This window comes from Hoplias malabaricus, chromosome 3 (assembly GCF_029633855.1).
Source record: "Hoplias malabaricus isolate fHopMal1 chromosome 3, fHopMal1.hap1, whole genome shotgun sequence".
Classification (NCBI taxonomy): domain Eukaryota; kingdom Metazoa; phylum Chordata; class Actinopteri; order Characiformes; family Erythrinidae; genus Hoplias; species Hoplias malabaricus.
Window position 1 is genome coordinate 3,952,875 of NC_089802.1, and position 12,846 is coordinate 3,965,720.

A 12,846-nucleotide genomic window follows, 5' to 3' on the forward strand; every position below is an offset into this window, starting at 1 on the left:
CAGCAAGTCTGCCGTCCACCTGCCCAATGCCAAGTGTCAGCCAGTGGCATGTAAAGCCCCCCAGCATTGCGCTGTGGAGCAGTGGAACTGTGTTCTCTGGAGTGTGTAGCACATAAGTCCTTCCACAATCTTTGGGGTGAGTTGGAGTGGTGAGTTTGATCCAGAAATAATCCCTAACACCAGCCCCTGAGCCTCACTAATGATTCTGTGGCTGAACTCCATCAGATCCTCACAGCTATGTTTCAACATATAGTGTAAAGGCTGACAAAACTGTTCCTGCAGTGAAGAGAGGAACACACTCCTCATTAATGCCCTTCAGTTCAGAGGAAATGTTGGGCAAGTGTGTGTCTGCGCTTTTTTCGGTCGTGTGGTGTTGTGTATGTAAAACACACTCAGTGAAGTACAGCTCTGAATCAACAGGAACAGGCTATTTTCGCCACGTATTGTTTCCGCTGAAAGAGCAGAGAGAAGGCGAGTCAGCTCTGTTACCTTCACCGATTCATAACCAAACACATGGATTACACAGCAGTGCTCTGAATCATTATGAAAAACCACTTAGTCAGCATTAATGTTCACATTTAAAGTGTGAATCAGGAGCCCACCAACTCACACACTGTGAAACAAGACGCCAGTCAGTTTTCTGTGCGCCGCCTGAATCAGAAACACAGGATAAAACGAGCCATTCTGATTCTGCTCTGCTTCTGACGTGAAGTACAGAGACTTTAGAATGGCCCCGCCCCCTCGTCTGAGCCTGTCCAATCACAGCGCTGGACCCGTGTTTATGTGAGAGCGCAAAGATGAGGTTAAACTCAGCAAAACAGACACAACAAGCGCGGAGAAATAAGAGCACTGAGTAAAAACAGAGAAGAAAGAGAACAGAGTGAAAACGGCTAAAAACCAGAGCTTCTGCTCCTCGCTCCTCACTGCTGTGCACTCGGGGTCGGGGTGAACAGCGAGCGGCTCATTATCATTTAAAGGAACAGGTGCTGAACAGGGGCTGTTTACACAGGGGGAGAACACTGCTGTGGGGCTCGTGGGGTTTGGACCAAAGCAGGTCACAGACGTTTCATTAAGAAACAGAACTGTGTTCCACTGTGGAGAATTAAGGTGTCAGTCAGATCCCGAATGAAATCTGGTGCAGTTGGTTTTGACTTGTTTTGGTAACCTTTAATTACCTTAAAGCCCTCCTCCAGGCATCAACTAAGACCCTAAAAGCTCCTCTCTGTTCAGAGTTGCAGAAATAGAAGTTATTTTCATAATGAAAGTCCCCTAACGCCTCAAAAGTGCCTGGCCTGTGACTAAACGCCTTCATACGTCTTTATTTAGACACACTGATCCATCAATATACAATAGTCCCTGATTTCACTCACCCACCTGACACTCACATGCACAGTGCCAACTCTTTTCAGAGGAAATTAGCTAAAGCTAAAGTCACTTATTTATTACGCCACCGTGCCGTATTTACATATTCCACCTAGCAGGAGATCTCGTTCGGCTGAAACCATTGGCTGAAACGACGACTATAGAAACGTTTCCCTGCGGTCATTAGCGGAGTTCTGGTTTGATTAGTTGGAGAATTTTATTTATATGATAGGACACCCCAGCTGTACAGGATCAGCTATACACACTGTGCTTATTTCCCAAGAACAACTGCTCTAAATATCTGAGAAATAGAAGCAAGAAGAAGAGCGGAGAGAGAAGCAGGAGCAGTGTGTGCGAGAAAGACAGAGAGATGAGAGTTTATGAGATTTCAGCATAAACAAAATTTACAAAAAGTCATGTTTCCCAGATTAAACCTCTTAATTTGAATGTAGAATGTGTTCTGTGTTTAAATGAAGTACAGTGTACACACCTGTGACCATAAATCTGATCTCACTTCAGAAGTTTAGAAATGGGCAGCTCATTCTCTCTCATTTGCCTCTCAATGTAGAAAGGGCGGTCCTGAAAGTGGGTAATGCTTATGTCACTATTACCCTGACCAATCACAATAGCCACACCTCCTCTCTGAGTCGAAGAGCCTGCTGAGCTAAAGCTTAGGAGCCATTAGTGAATGAGTTAACTATCCAGCTACTGGGATGGAGTACAGCAGAGATAGCAGCAACACTCGGTCGACATGTTTAGCGGCGTATCAGCGGAGATAGTTGCCGCACTTGGCCAGGGCGTAGAGCAGAGTAGCAGTGGGGAAGTCAGACCCACTCGGTCAATGTGTTTAGCGGTGTATCAGCAGAGAAAGCGGCCGCACTTGGCCAGGGCACAGAGCAGAGTAGCAGCGGGGAAGGCAGACCCACTTGGTCGATGTGTTTAGCGGCGTATCAGCGGAGATAGCGGCCACACTTGGCCAGGGCGTAGAGCAGAGTAGCAGCAGGGAAGGCAGACCCACTCGGTCGATGTGTTTAGCTGTGTATCAGCGGAGATAGCGGCTGCACTTGGCCACGGCGTAGAGCAGAGTAGCAGCAGGGAAGGCAGACCCACTCGGTCGACGTGTTTAGCGGTGTATCAGCGGAGATAGCGGCTGCACTTGGCCAGGGCGTAGAGCAGAGTAGCAGCAGGGAAGGCAGACCCACTCTGTTGACGTGTTTAGCGGTGTATCAGCGGAGATAGTCACCGCACTTGGTCAGGGTGTAGAGCAGAGTAGCAGCGGGGAAGGCAGATCCACTCGGACTCAGTACAACAGAGATAGCGGCCTCACTGGGCCGGCACGTACAGCAGAGTAGCAGCGGGGGAAAGCACCAGTTTGGAAAAAGGAGGTATACAGTTCGTACAACTATGTTAACGTACACTACACTCCAGAAGTTTTAGGCCCCTAAGATAATGATCTATATTTAAACTAACGCCTTCTCAGTGAGTGTGGGGCAGGTATAAAGTTCTATATAATCACAGTTCACATTCACACCATTCACACACAGAGGATCACACTGGAGTAATGTGACAAATAGACACCTTTTGCACAGTACTGTATTTATAATAATATAAATAATCACATTAAACCACACCACAGACACATAAGAGACATAACACGTAGGTCGTAGGTTTGAATATGAACGGCTTCATAAAGCCAAATCTACCCGCCAGTGCTGTTTTATTGTGTAACGTTATCTTGTGTAAAATGACAACTGCAGTTCAGAGTAAAAACCCTGCGACTGCTCTGTCTCGAGGCTGTGTGTTGCCACGGTAACGTTAACAGCATTGTGTTCTCCAGTGATAGACAGCTGTGAGTCATGCACTGTCAGTATCCGTTTGTTAAGTGTGACGCCACACGTGACGTTCTGCTGCTTCCAGGTCCAATCGTGCCTTTGGTCCCATCTTTTACAAGCTTTTACATCCATAAGGCATGTGTTTATGGTTTGAATAAAGCTGAACATCTCAGTCATTTCTGTTATCTTGGTTCAGGGGCTCATTAAAAGAAATAAATTAAATGTGCAGTTTGCACATTCTCAGCTCACTCTGATCTGTGTGACCTGTGTGAACTCTCTCTGGGAGAGAGAGCTGCTGCAGCTCTGTCTCTGGGAGCCGAAGGACCACAGAGAGAGAGCTGTGTCTCCCTCAGCTCCATCTCTGGAAGTACAGGAGCTACGGAGACAGACGTCTCCCCCTCACGGTCGGTCATGGTACTCTAACGAGTTGCACTATCGATTATCTAATATAAAGTAGCCAAGGTTTGTAAGGAAAGGAGCTAGATTTGTCGCTGGTCGTTTTTTTTTTCTTCATAATAATTCACTAGAATGTCAGAAAAGTCAGTAAATCTAGCAGCAAAATCAATAACTTGTCTTTACCAAGCAGCTTTTTTTTTTTTAAGTTTGTGAGGTATGAAACTCCTCTAAATCCTTGTTTGAACGCTGCAGTGTTTAAAGCACCACTGATGTGGTGGATCATTCTTAGTGCTGCAGTGACACTGACGTGGTGGTGGTATGTTAGTGTGTGTTGTGCTGGTGTAGAGTGGATCAGACACAGCAGTGCTGCTGGAGTTTTTAAACCCTGTGCCCAAAAGCACATTCTATCAAACTAAAGACAATTACTCCACCATTGTGTAGAGTAGTAGTATGTGGTTTTAGACACTGTCTCTCTCTCTCTAAGGGACTCTCTATCTTCAATTTTAGAGTAACTTTATTGGCATGACTGATGGAGGACATTCATTCATTGTCTGTAACCCTTATCCAGTTCAGAGTCGCCGTGGGGCCAAAGCCTACCCAGAATCACTGGGCACAAGGCAGGAACACACGCTGGAGGGGGCGTCAGTCCTTCACACATTCACTCACACACTCACACCTATGGACACTTTTGAGTCTCCAATCCACCTACCAACATGTGTTTTTTGGAGCGTGGGAGGAGACCGGAGCACCCGGAGGAAACCCACGCAGGCACAGGGAGAACACACCACAATCCTCAGACAGTCACCCAGAGGAAACCCACGCAGATACAGGGAGAACACACCACACTCCTCACAGACAGTCACCCGGAGGAAACCCACGCAGACACAGAGAGAACACACCACACTCCTCACAGACAGTCACCCGGAGGAAACCCACACAGACACAGGGAGAACACACCACACTCCTCACTGACAGTCACCGGGAGGAAACCCACGCAGACACAGGGAGAACACACCACACTCCTCACAGACAGTCACCCGGAGGAAACCCACGCAGACACAGGGAGAACACACCACACTCCTCACAGACAGTCACCCGGAGGAAACCCACGCAGATACAGGGAGAACACACCACACTCCTCACAGACAGTCACCCGGAGGAAACCCACGCAGACACAGAGAGAACACACCACACTCCTCACAGACAGTCACCCGGAGGAAACCCACACAGACACAGGGAGAACACACCACACTCCTCACTGACAGTCACCCGGAGGAAACCCACGCAGACACAGGGAGAACACACCACACTCCTCACAGACAGTCACCCGGAGGAAACCCACGCAGACACAGGGAGAACACACCACACTCCTCACAGACAGTCACCCGGAGGAAACCCACGCAGACACAGAGAGGACACACCACACTCCTCACAGACAGTCACCCGGAGCGGGACTCGAACCCACACCCTCCAGGAAAGACTACCTGCTGCTCCACAGTGCCACTCCTTGATAGAGCGCAATGTTGCAAAAAAAAAAAAAAAAAAAGAAATCCAGAACATTGTGTCTTTCTGAACTGTAAAAACACAGACTAAAAAATAGATAAATAAAGTAGTAAACAAAGCAAAGTTATAACAATACAAACAAAATATAATACTAATAAAAGACAAAGAGAAAATACTTATATCTAAGTAAACATTAGTGTCACTACTTGTTTAATTAAATTATTTAGGACTGTATGTTGTTATTGTGCAGGTCTCATGTGGGGTCTCTCTCTCTCTCTCTCTCTCTCTCTCTCTCTCTCTCTCTCTCTCTCTCTCAGTGCTGCTTCATCGTATCTGTGTGATCTGGAGAGCCCTTTGCTGCTCAGTGCTCCGTCTGACAGATGAGGGGGACACTAAAGAAGTACTTGTCCTCTCCCTCTGTCTCTGTCTCTCCCCTTCATCCACTCAGGTGTCCTTCATGCGAAACTCTCCAAAACCTACGAAAGAAGAAAAAACAACAGCAGAAGCCACAAGGTCCACAGAAATCTCTGATACACAAACGTACTCCAGTTCAGTAGTCACATTCACACAGAACACACTGCTGCACATTTCACAGCACAACTACTGTTCGTCTGCTCTGTTTAACACATCGGGAATAAACACCATGGGCAAACGTTCACGATTTTTAATCACGAAAACCCTGTGTATAAAACTCCTCTCCATGTCAGAGGGGGGCAGTCTGAGACAAACAGCTTCTTCACATTCATCAGTATTTTTATAGAACAAGATTATCCAGAACAACATTTTCCAGGCTTCTTCTGACACAAAACTAATGCATCTGCAATTGTCATGGAAACCGCTGTGGTGTCTGCAGTGTATCGTAAAAATGGGACCCCTCAGCAAATCCTCCACCACAGCTCCTCAGCTCTCAGCACCATCAGAGATCCACACCGAACAAACATACATCCGGAAACAGACCTGGAACGACTGCAGTCAGTTGAGTTCGGCTCTACAATGGACAAGAGGTCTCTGATACAATGCACTGAATAGCACCCTCTTGTGGAGCAGTTTCCAGAAATGCATGAGTATGAATGGAGTGAGTGATTGAGAGTGAGTTACATGAGGTGCTTCACGCCTAAAAATGCTTTTAAAATTATCTTAGGAAATCCAGGAGTGTTCAAACTTTTGCACACCTCAACAGACCGCACAAACACACACACACACAGACAGAGAGAGAGAGGGAGAGAGAGAGAGAGGACTACTTAAACAAATCAATGGTCTATTGTCAACACGGCCTACAAAAGTTTCAAAGGTGGCCTGGTATTGATCGCGGGGAGTAAACTGGCCGGACGTTCGAGCAGGTGATCCAAAGCCCTAATCTAATCTCTGCTCTGACAGAGGACACAATAAAATCAGAAATAAACGCTGGGTAAATAGGAGAGACGGGCCTCCCCCGGCCTGGACCGGCCCGAGTCTCCGAGGTGAAAGAGCCGCTGCTAATGAGAGGCGAGTCGACTGCTCTGCTTGCGTTCAGGCGACTGAGCTGGAGCCGGAGACTCATTAGTCAAATGAGGCCTGATTGTCCAGCTTTGAAGTTGAGACACACACACACATACACACACACACACAGCCTTGGAGAAAGTAATCCGCCCCCACCACCTCCGTTTACACTGCTCCACTTCCTCATGAACAAGAGGCCGGAAAGACTGACAGCTCAAAGGTAACTGAAGAGCTTAAAGGAAACAGTTGAGGAAACATCAGGAAAGACCCCCAGAGTCCAACTCATGACTCCTGCAGCACTTCCTGGTCTCTTTCTTAGGGTCAACACTGGTGTTTGACCTACAGGACAACTGACCGACACACAGACCGACTGACTGACCACAGACTGTCTGTTTCACTGACCGAGTCAATAAACAATTCACTGAAGGACTCCCTGACTGATTCATTAAGTAATTCATTTGTAGATTCCCTGACTCAGTGATCAATTCAATAACTGGTTCACCGAAGGACTCCCTGACTCAGTGACTGATTCATGAACTGATTTGCTCGTAGATTCTCTGAGTCTGGGATTTATTCATTAACTGATTCATTTGTAAATACCCTGAGTCAGTGGCCAATTCAGGAACTGATATACTAATCGATTCAGTGGAAAACGTCCTGACTCAGTAATGGATTCACTGATGGAGTGACTGATCCAGTTTCCTGAATCAGTGGCTGATTCAATAACTGGTTTATTGAAGGATTCATTAAATTGATTCCTTGATTATCTGACTCACTGAATAGCACAATAACTGATTCACTTGTGGACTCCAAGTTGATTGAATGACTCACTGACGGGCTCACTGAGTAACATTTATTAATTCTCAGATTCACTTATTCACACATTTATCCGCAATTCCCTGAAAACATGAATGACTCACTGATTCATTCCTAGACTCACTGACTGATTTCCTGACTGACTCATATTTAAATGGTATTTTAACAGTATTAATGTACTGGATTGCATTTAATAGAGTTGTTTGTTAATTCTATGGTTAGCTAACAACCAGCTCAGACCCAAACCAGCGCAAAAGAGTTATCCATCTACTTCCAGTACTTCCACACATCTACAACTGAGTCTTATACTACAATGTGAAACTAGTTTTAAACACCTCTTAAACCTGAAATGATGTTGTTTTGATGTCCTCTATTTAAAATAAAGCAGTCACTACAGTGTTTTGTCTGTTTATTGGGAGATATATATATATATACTTCCATTGTAACACATAACCCTGCTGTTTCAGTTCAGAACTTTGGGTCGAGGAGTTGTATTTCTGCACGTCCAGTTTCACCAAATCCTGAACTCAGCCCAAAGCTTCGCTCCTGAAAACTGATGAGAAACTGCTCTTCACAAAAAGATAAAATAAAGAGATTTCACTCCAGGCAGTCGGCTGACCACTGTCCAGCGTAGGAGTCCGGACCTCCTTTTCTAGACCTGTACGTCACATCGGGGACAGCGACTATGATGCGACTCTGCTCTTTGAAAGACGCCGACGAATAATTCCACCAAACACCCATCACATTTTGAGCAAACGGCCATAAAGACGCTCCATTGTCCTGCAGTGAGTCACTGGAGCGCAGATAGATGGCGGCAGAGATGAATCACAGGAACGCTGGTGTTCCCTCATGTTAGCATGCCAGCGCACAGACAATGGCCTCCTTCCCCACAGGCTGCGGGGGGGGGGGGTTGTTGTTTTTTCGCGCCAAATCAACGGTAGAGAGTGAGACTGCTTCCGCCTGATAAATTACCTCAGAGAGAAGAGTCAGCAGGAAGGCCCTCCTGCACAATGCCATCCACACACACACACACACACACACACCCACACACACACAAACACACACACATATCCGTTACAGATGGGAGCAATCATGACCTGCTTCTTGTTTTTGCCTCAGCTCGGAGGAAACCCATTGTTAAAGCCCAGGCCGGGGAAGAGAGGCCATGAAGATTTGATGGCGCTTGTTACAGGGACACCATTAGTGTGTGTGTGTGTGTGTGTGTCTGGAGAGGGGGGCTAACACCTGCATTATCTAGGGGAGTTTTCTTGCGCAAATATTAAAGAGACCACATCTGAATTTTCATAAAATAACACAATGTTTTTAACGTTGCTGTTTAACGCAATGATTAAACCTGGTTCTAGAGAAAGTTCCAGATGCAGAACCGTGGACAGTGGAGGTGAATGGAACCACAATTTTATTAAATATTAAATTTTAAAAAAAATTCTCTCCATCCTTTTGTTTATAGAGTACTTTTATTCTGAGAGATTAAAGGTGGTGTAAAATATGAATACAGTTTTTGTCACAGTCCCCTCTTTGAAGGACGCTAACCAACCTTTCCTTTGGTCTTTACAGTTTTTTTGTGTGTACTACGCTTTATGAATGAATGAAAGAAAAAATGAATGAATGAATGAATATCTCACCCTCGGTAGGGGGCGTTGGTCTTGTAAAAAAAAAAAACAGCTTTAGAGTCATAAAGGTAACGACACCGAAATGTAGCTCTTTTCTGGACAGTGACACCATCTAGTGGATAATCTGAGAATTACAGCCACTGAAACACAAGGCCTGGGTAAATCTAAACTTGAATTTAGTGGACACGCTTTCTTCACGAGGAAACAGGGTTCTGGTGATCTTGTTTCACAGTGTGTGTGTGTTGGTGCCCACATTAATTTGCTCATGCACCAAACCGGGAATCCCATTTAAACCTGAACCCTTCTGATCTAACTCTAACTAATGCTTCAATTAAATCAGTGCTGTTTTGGAACAGGAACAACACTAATGGAGTTTTTCCACTGCAGGGTCCCTACTCTTCTCTACTGGTCTTTTCTCCTCCTCCACCAGGTGAATCAGGTCCTGGTTCTGGAAGCGGGTTCTTGTTTAGTGGTCTCTCGTGGTTCAGAGCGAGTCGAGTAGGGACTAAACCGTGGCGTGTAAACCTTGCAGAGCGCTGATTGTCCAGAGAGAGTCGTCACTCTATGCAGACGACCAGCACCAACTCTCCATCTGTAAAATCTCCAGCTGCAGCAGAGATCACGTTTGTTTTTATCCGACTCACGACGGCAGCTCGTAAAATGACGCCGCAGTCTTTTGAAGAGGTTCAAACGCTCCTTGGATCGGTGGCCGACGAAAGAATCCAGCGAGAGCTGGACGCTGCAACAAGGAAGGAACAAACTCTACTGATCTGTCTGAACTGATGACGGAGCTGGAGCTGTGGGAGTGGAAAACCAACTAAGGACCAAACAGAGAGTAGAGACTAGTAAAAGCCATTAGAGATGAGCAGAGTCCAGTAGGGTACAGCACATGCAGTTGAACTGTGCCGTAAATTGCAGATATGTACCCATTTAAATCTCTCTAAAAGCATGAGTTAAACCTAACAATTGTGTATAATAACAAAAAATAATTTAAATGTTATTATTATTATTATTATATGTATAAATCACTCTGGAGAAGAGCATCTGCTAAATGTCATAAATGTAATAATAATCACAATATTTATATTATTATTATTAATAATATTTGCTTGTATTCTCTGGAACATTATGACTTTAAATAGGTCACATTGCACATATCACTGTTTAGCTTTATTATCACTAAATGCCTATCAACAACAGTTCCACATTAACGTTAAATATTTTAAAACAAATAAAGGACTTTACAAGTCTCAAGCTGCTTATTTATGGAATTTTTCGTTCCATCTTAAAATAGCTAACAGCGTTATTTAAGGAGGAAAGACTTAGCTGCTTTTATGATAATAACTCACCTAAGAGCTCACTGCTAACGACGCTCTGGCTTCTTCTCCGAACTCCTCTTTCCACCTTAAATTGTGCCCAGTGTGACTCTGTGGTTAGAGTTTGATATGAAAAACGGGGCACTGTAAGTTTACGAACATCATTTATCTTCTTTAGCTAAAGGCTAACAGGGTTAGCCTAAAGGCCCAGGGGTTGCCAGATTGAGTGTTTCTAGTCAAAATATATGTTCGAAATAACACTAATTTAACAAAAAACATACGGCCTGGAAAATAATCATCTGAACTTTAACCGAATTTAAATTATTATTATTTACTATTATTTAACTGTTAAGTAAGTTAACTAGACAATATTTTTGTTTTAAGTAAATTCAAAATATCTAGTGATATTTTTTAAATAATACGTTTTGATATATAATTAAAATAAATTATGATAATTAATAGTAAAGTCATTACTTAAAAAATGTGATTATAACAAGCTTAAAGTGCCTTTAAACAAGCTGAATAAACATTTTGAATCTAGTTTTTATTACTTTGGCTTGTATAGCCGACTAATAATGCATGAAATGCTAAAACCTAGTGTAAATTGCTATTTATAGATGATATGAAATTAATAAAGTTTGTAATGTAATATTTAATTGAAGGTTGTTAGCACTAAGTTCTTGCTATCTTGTCTCTACCCACTAAACAAGGAACGTCCCTGGACGTTCAAAATATGTCTAAAAGTAGTCTGTCCATCAAGGACATATTTTAAACGTCAATGGACGTCCAAAATCCATCTTAATAAGTTAGTTAAGTGGTGACCATTCGATAACGTCAGTGGACGTCCAAAATGCGTTTTATACAAGTAATTTATTTCGGAACCAATTATTAACGTCAATGGACGTCCAAAATACGTCTAATAGTCGTCTTTTCAATGTCTGTGTTTGGACGTCTTTTCAACTTTCATTTTCAACCTTGAGAGAACGTTGATTAGACGGCAGTCATTACGTTATTTCAACGTTGAATCAACGGCTAATTGTTTACTGGGTACTGTGGTTGTTGGTTGGTTTTGTTATTGCTAGCGTATTTCAAATGGTTGCAGGGATGTGGCTTATTGGCTGCTAAGGTATTCCAGGCGGTTGTTATGCTGCTGATATGGTACTTTAGCTGTTCCTAGGTGGTTGTTATTTCCAAGGTGGGTTCCCATAGGAATAGACAACCAAAACTACAATAAATATAATAATAATAATAGTTATTATTATTATTATTATTATTATTATTAAATAATAATAATAATAATAATAATAATAATAATAATAAGATCTATATATAGGCTGAAAACTACAAACTAAAAGATACTTAAAAAAGGTTAACAGCAACAGAAAAAAGTAAAAAAAAAAAATAAATGTACTTCAAATGACACTCAAAATCCTCAGTTTAAAATGCAGCGTTTACAACTTTACAGCATTAAAATTAAGGATCTTTATTTTACACATTAACAACTGCATTAAACACATGGCAAAGGATTTCAATATTTAGCAGAAGCTACAGGATCCACATCATTTCAAAGAGGATCAGGCAGCTTTAACAAAGTAAACTTAATATAATTCATGTTTCTGTAAAACATAAATTTTGCACATAAATCTGTCACACGTTTACAGATGCGCTTCTTCAGGAACATTTGGTTAAAGTTAATGAATCAAAACAACAACAACAACAAAACATCTGATTCTCCGCTGAGTGCAGATGATGCCAGTATCGGCCGAGACGTGTTTGGAGTCTGAATTTAGCTTCATTAGTGCTGGAAATATACGGCTAATGTTGCTAACACACACTGGAATCGAATAGTCACCCAAATAACTTTAATAAATACAGGTTCACAGCATTTTCTCAACACACTTAAAAACTGTGTCCAGGTGTTTATAAATGTCTGAGATAAGTGGACATGTTTTAGGACACGGGAATCCTATCTGAGGTCAGTCTTGATTAGCATTAGCGCTGTCGTCTGAATCCCCGGCCCAAAGCGCTGAGGTTTCATTCACGTTTAACATTTCACGATGTCACACTGTGTCCTAAAACACACTCACCCTCAGCGAGACCTGAAATAAGAGCTGCACACTGTTTGAGTGACGTATTGGTGGTGTATTTTTGACAAAAATAATTCAGACTGTTTTGGGTGACTATTGGATTCCAGTGTTTTTTAGCAACATTAGCATCTCAGCTTTGTTCTGAACTAACAATGCAGAGTTCCAGACTCTAGACAAGACAAGTCCGATCAGACGCTTCGGGAGTCAGCGGAAAATCAAGTATATAACATTTTCTGAGAATATCTCCTTTAATCATTTTAACAAAAGCATATTACACAATATATTCAACATTTTGAAATCTTTAAATGGCACAATTATTTAAAAAAAATGCATATTTGTACTCTCTCCTTTCATGCAGCTCGTACTTTTAAGCTTCAGCGTAAAGCAACACCAGGTAAGACATCTTATTTTGGCTCTTGGGCTC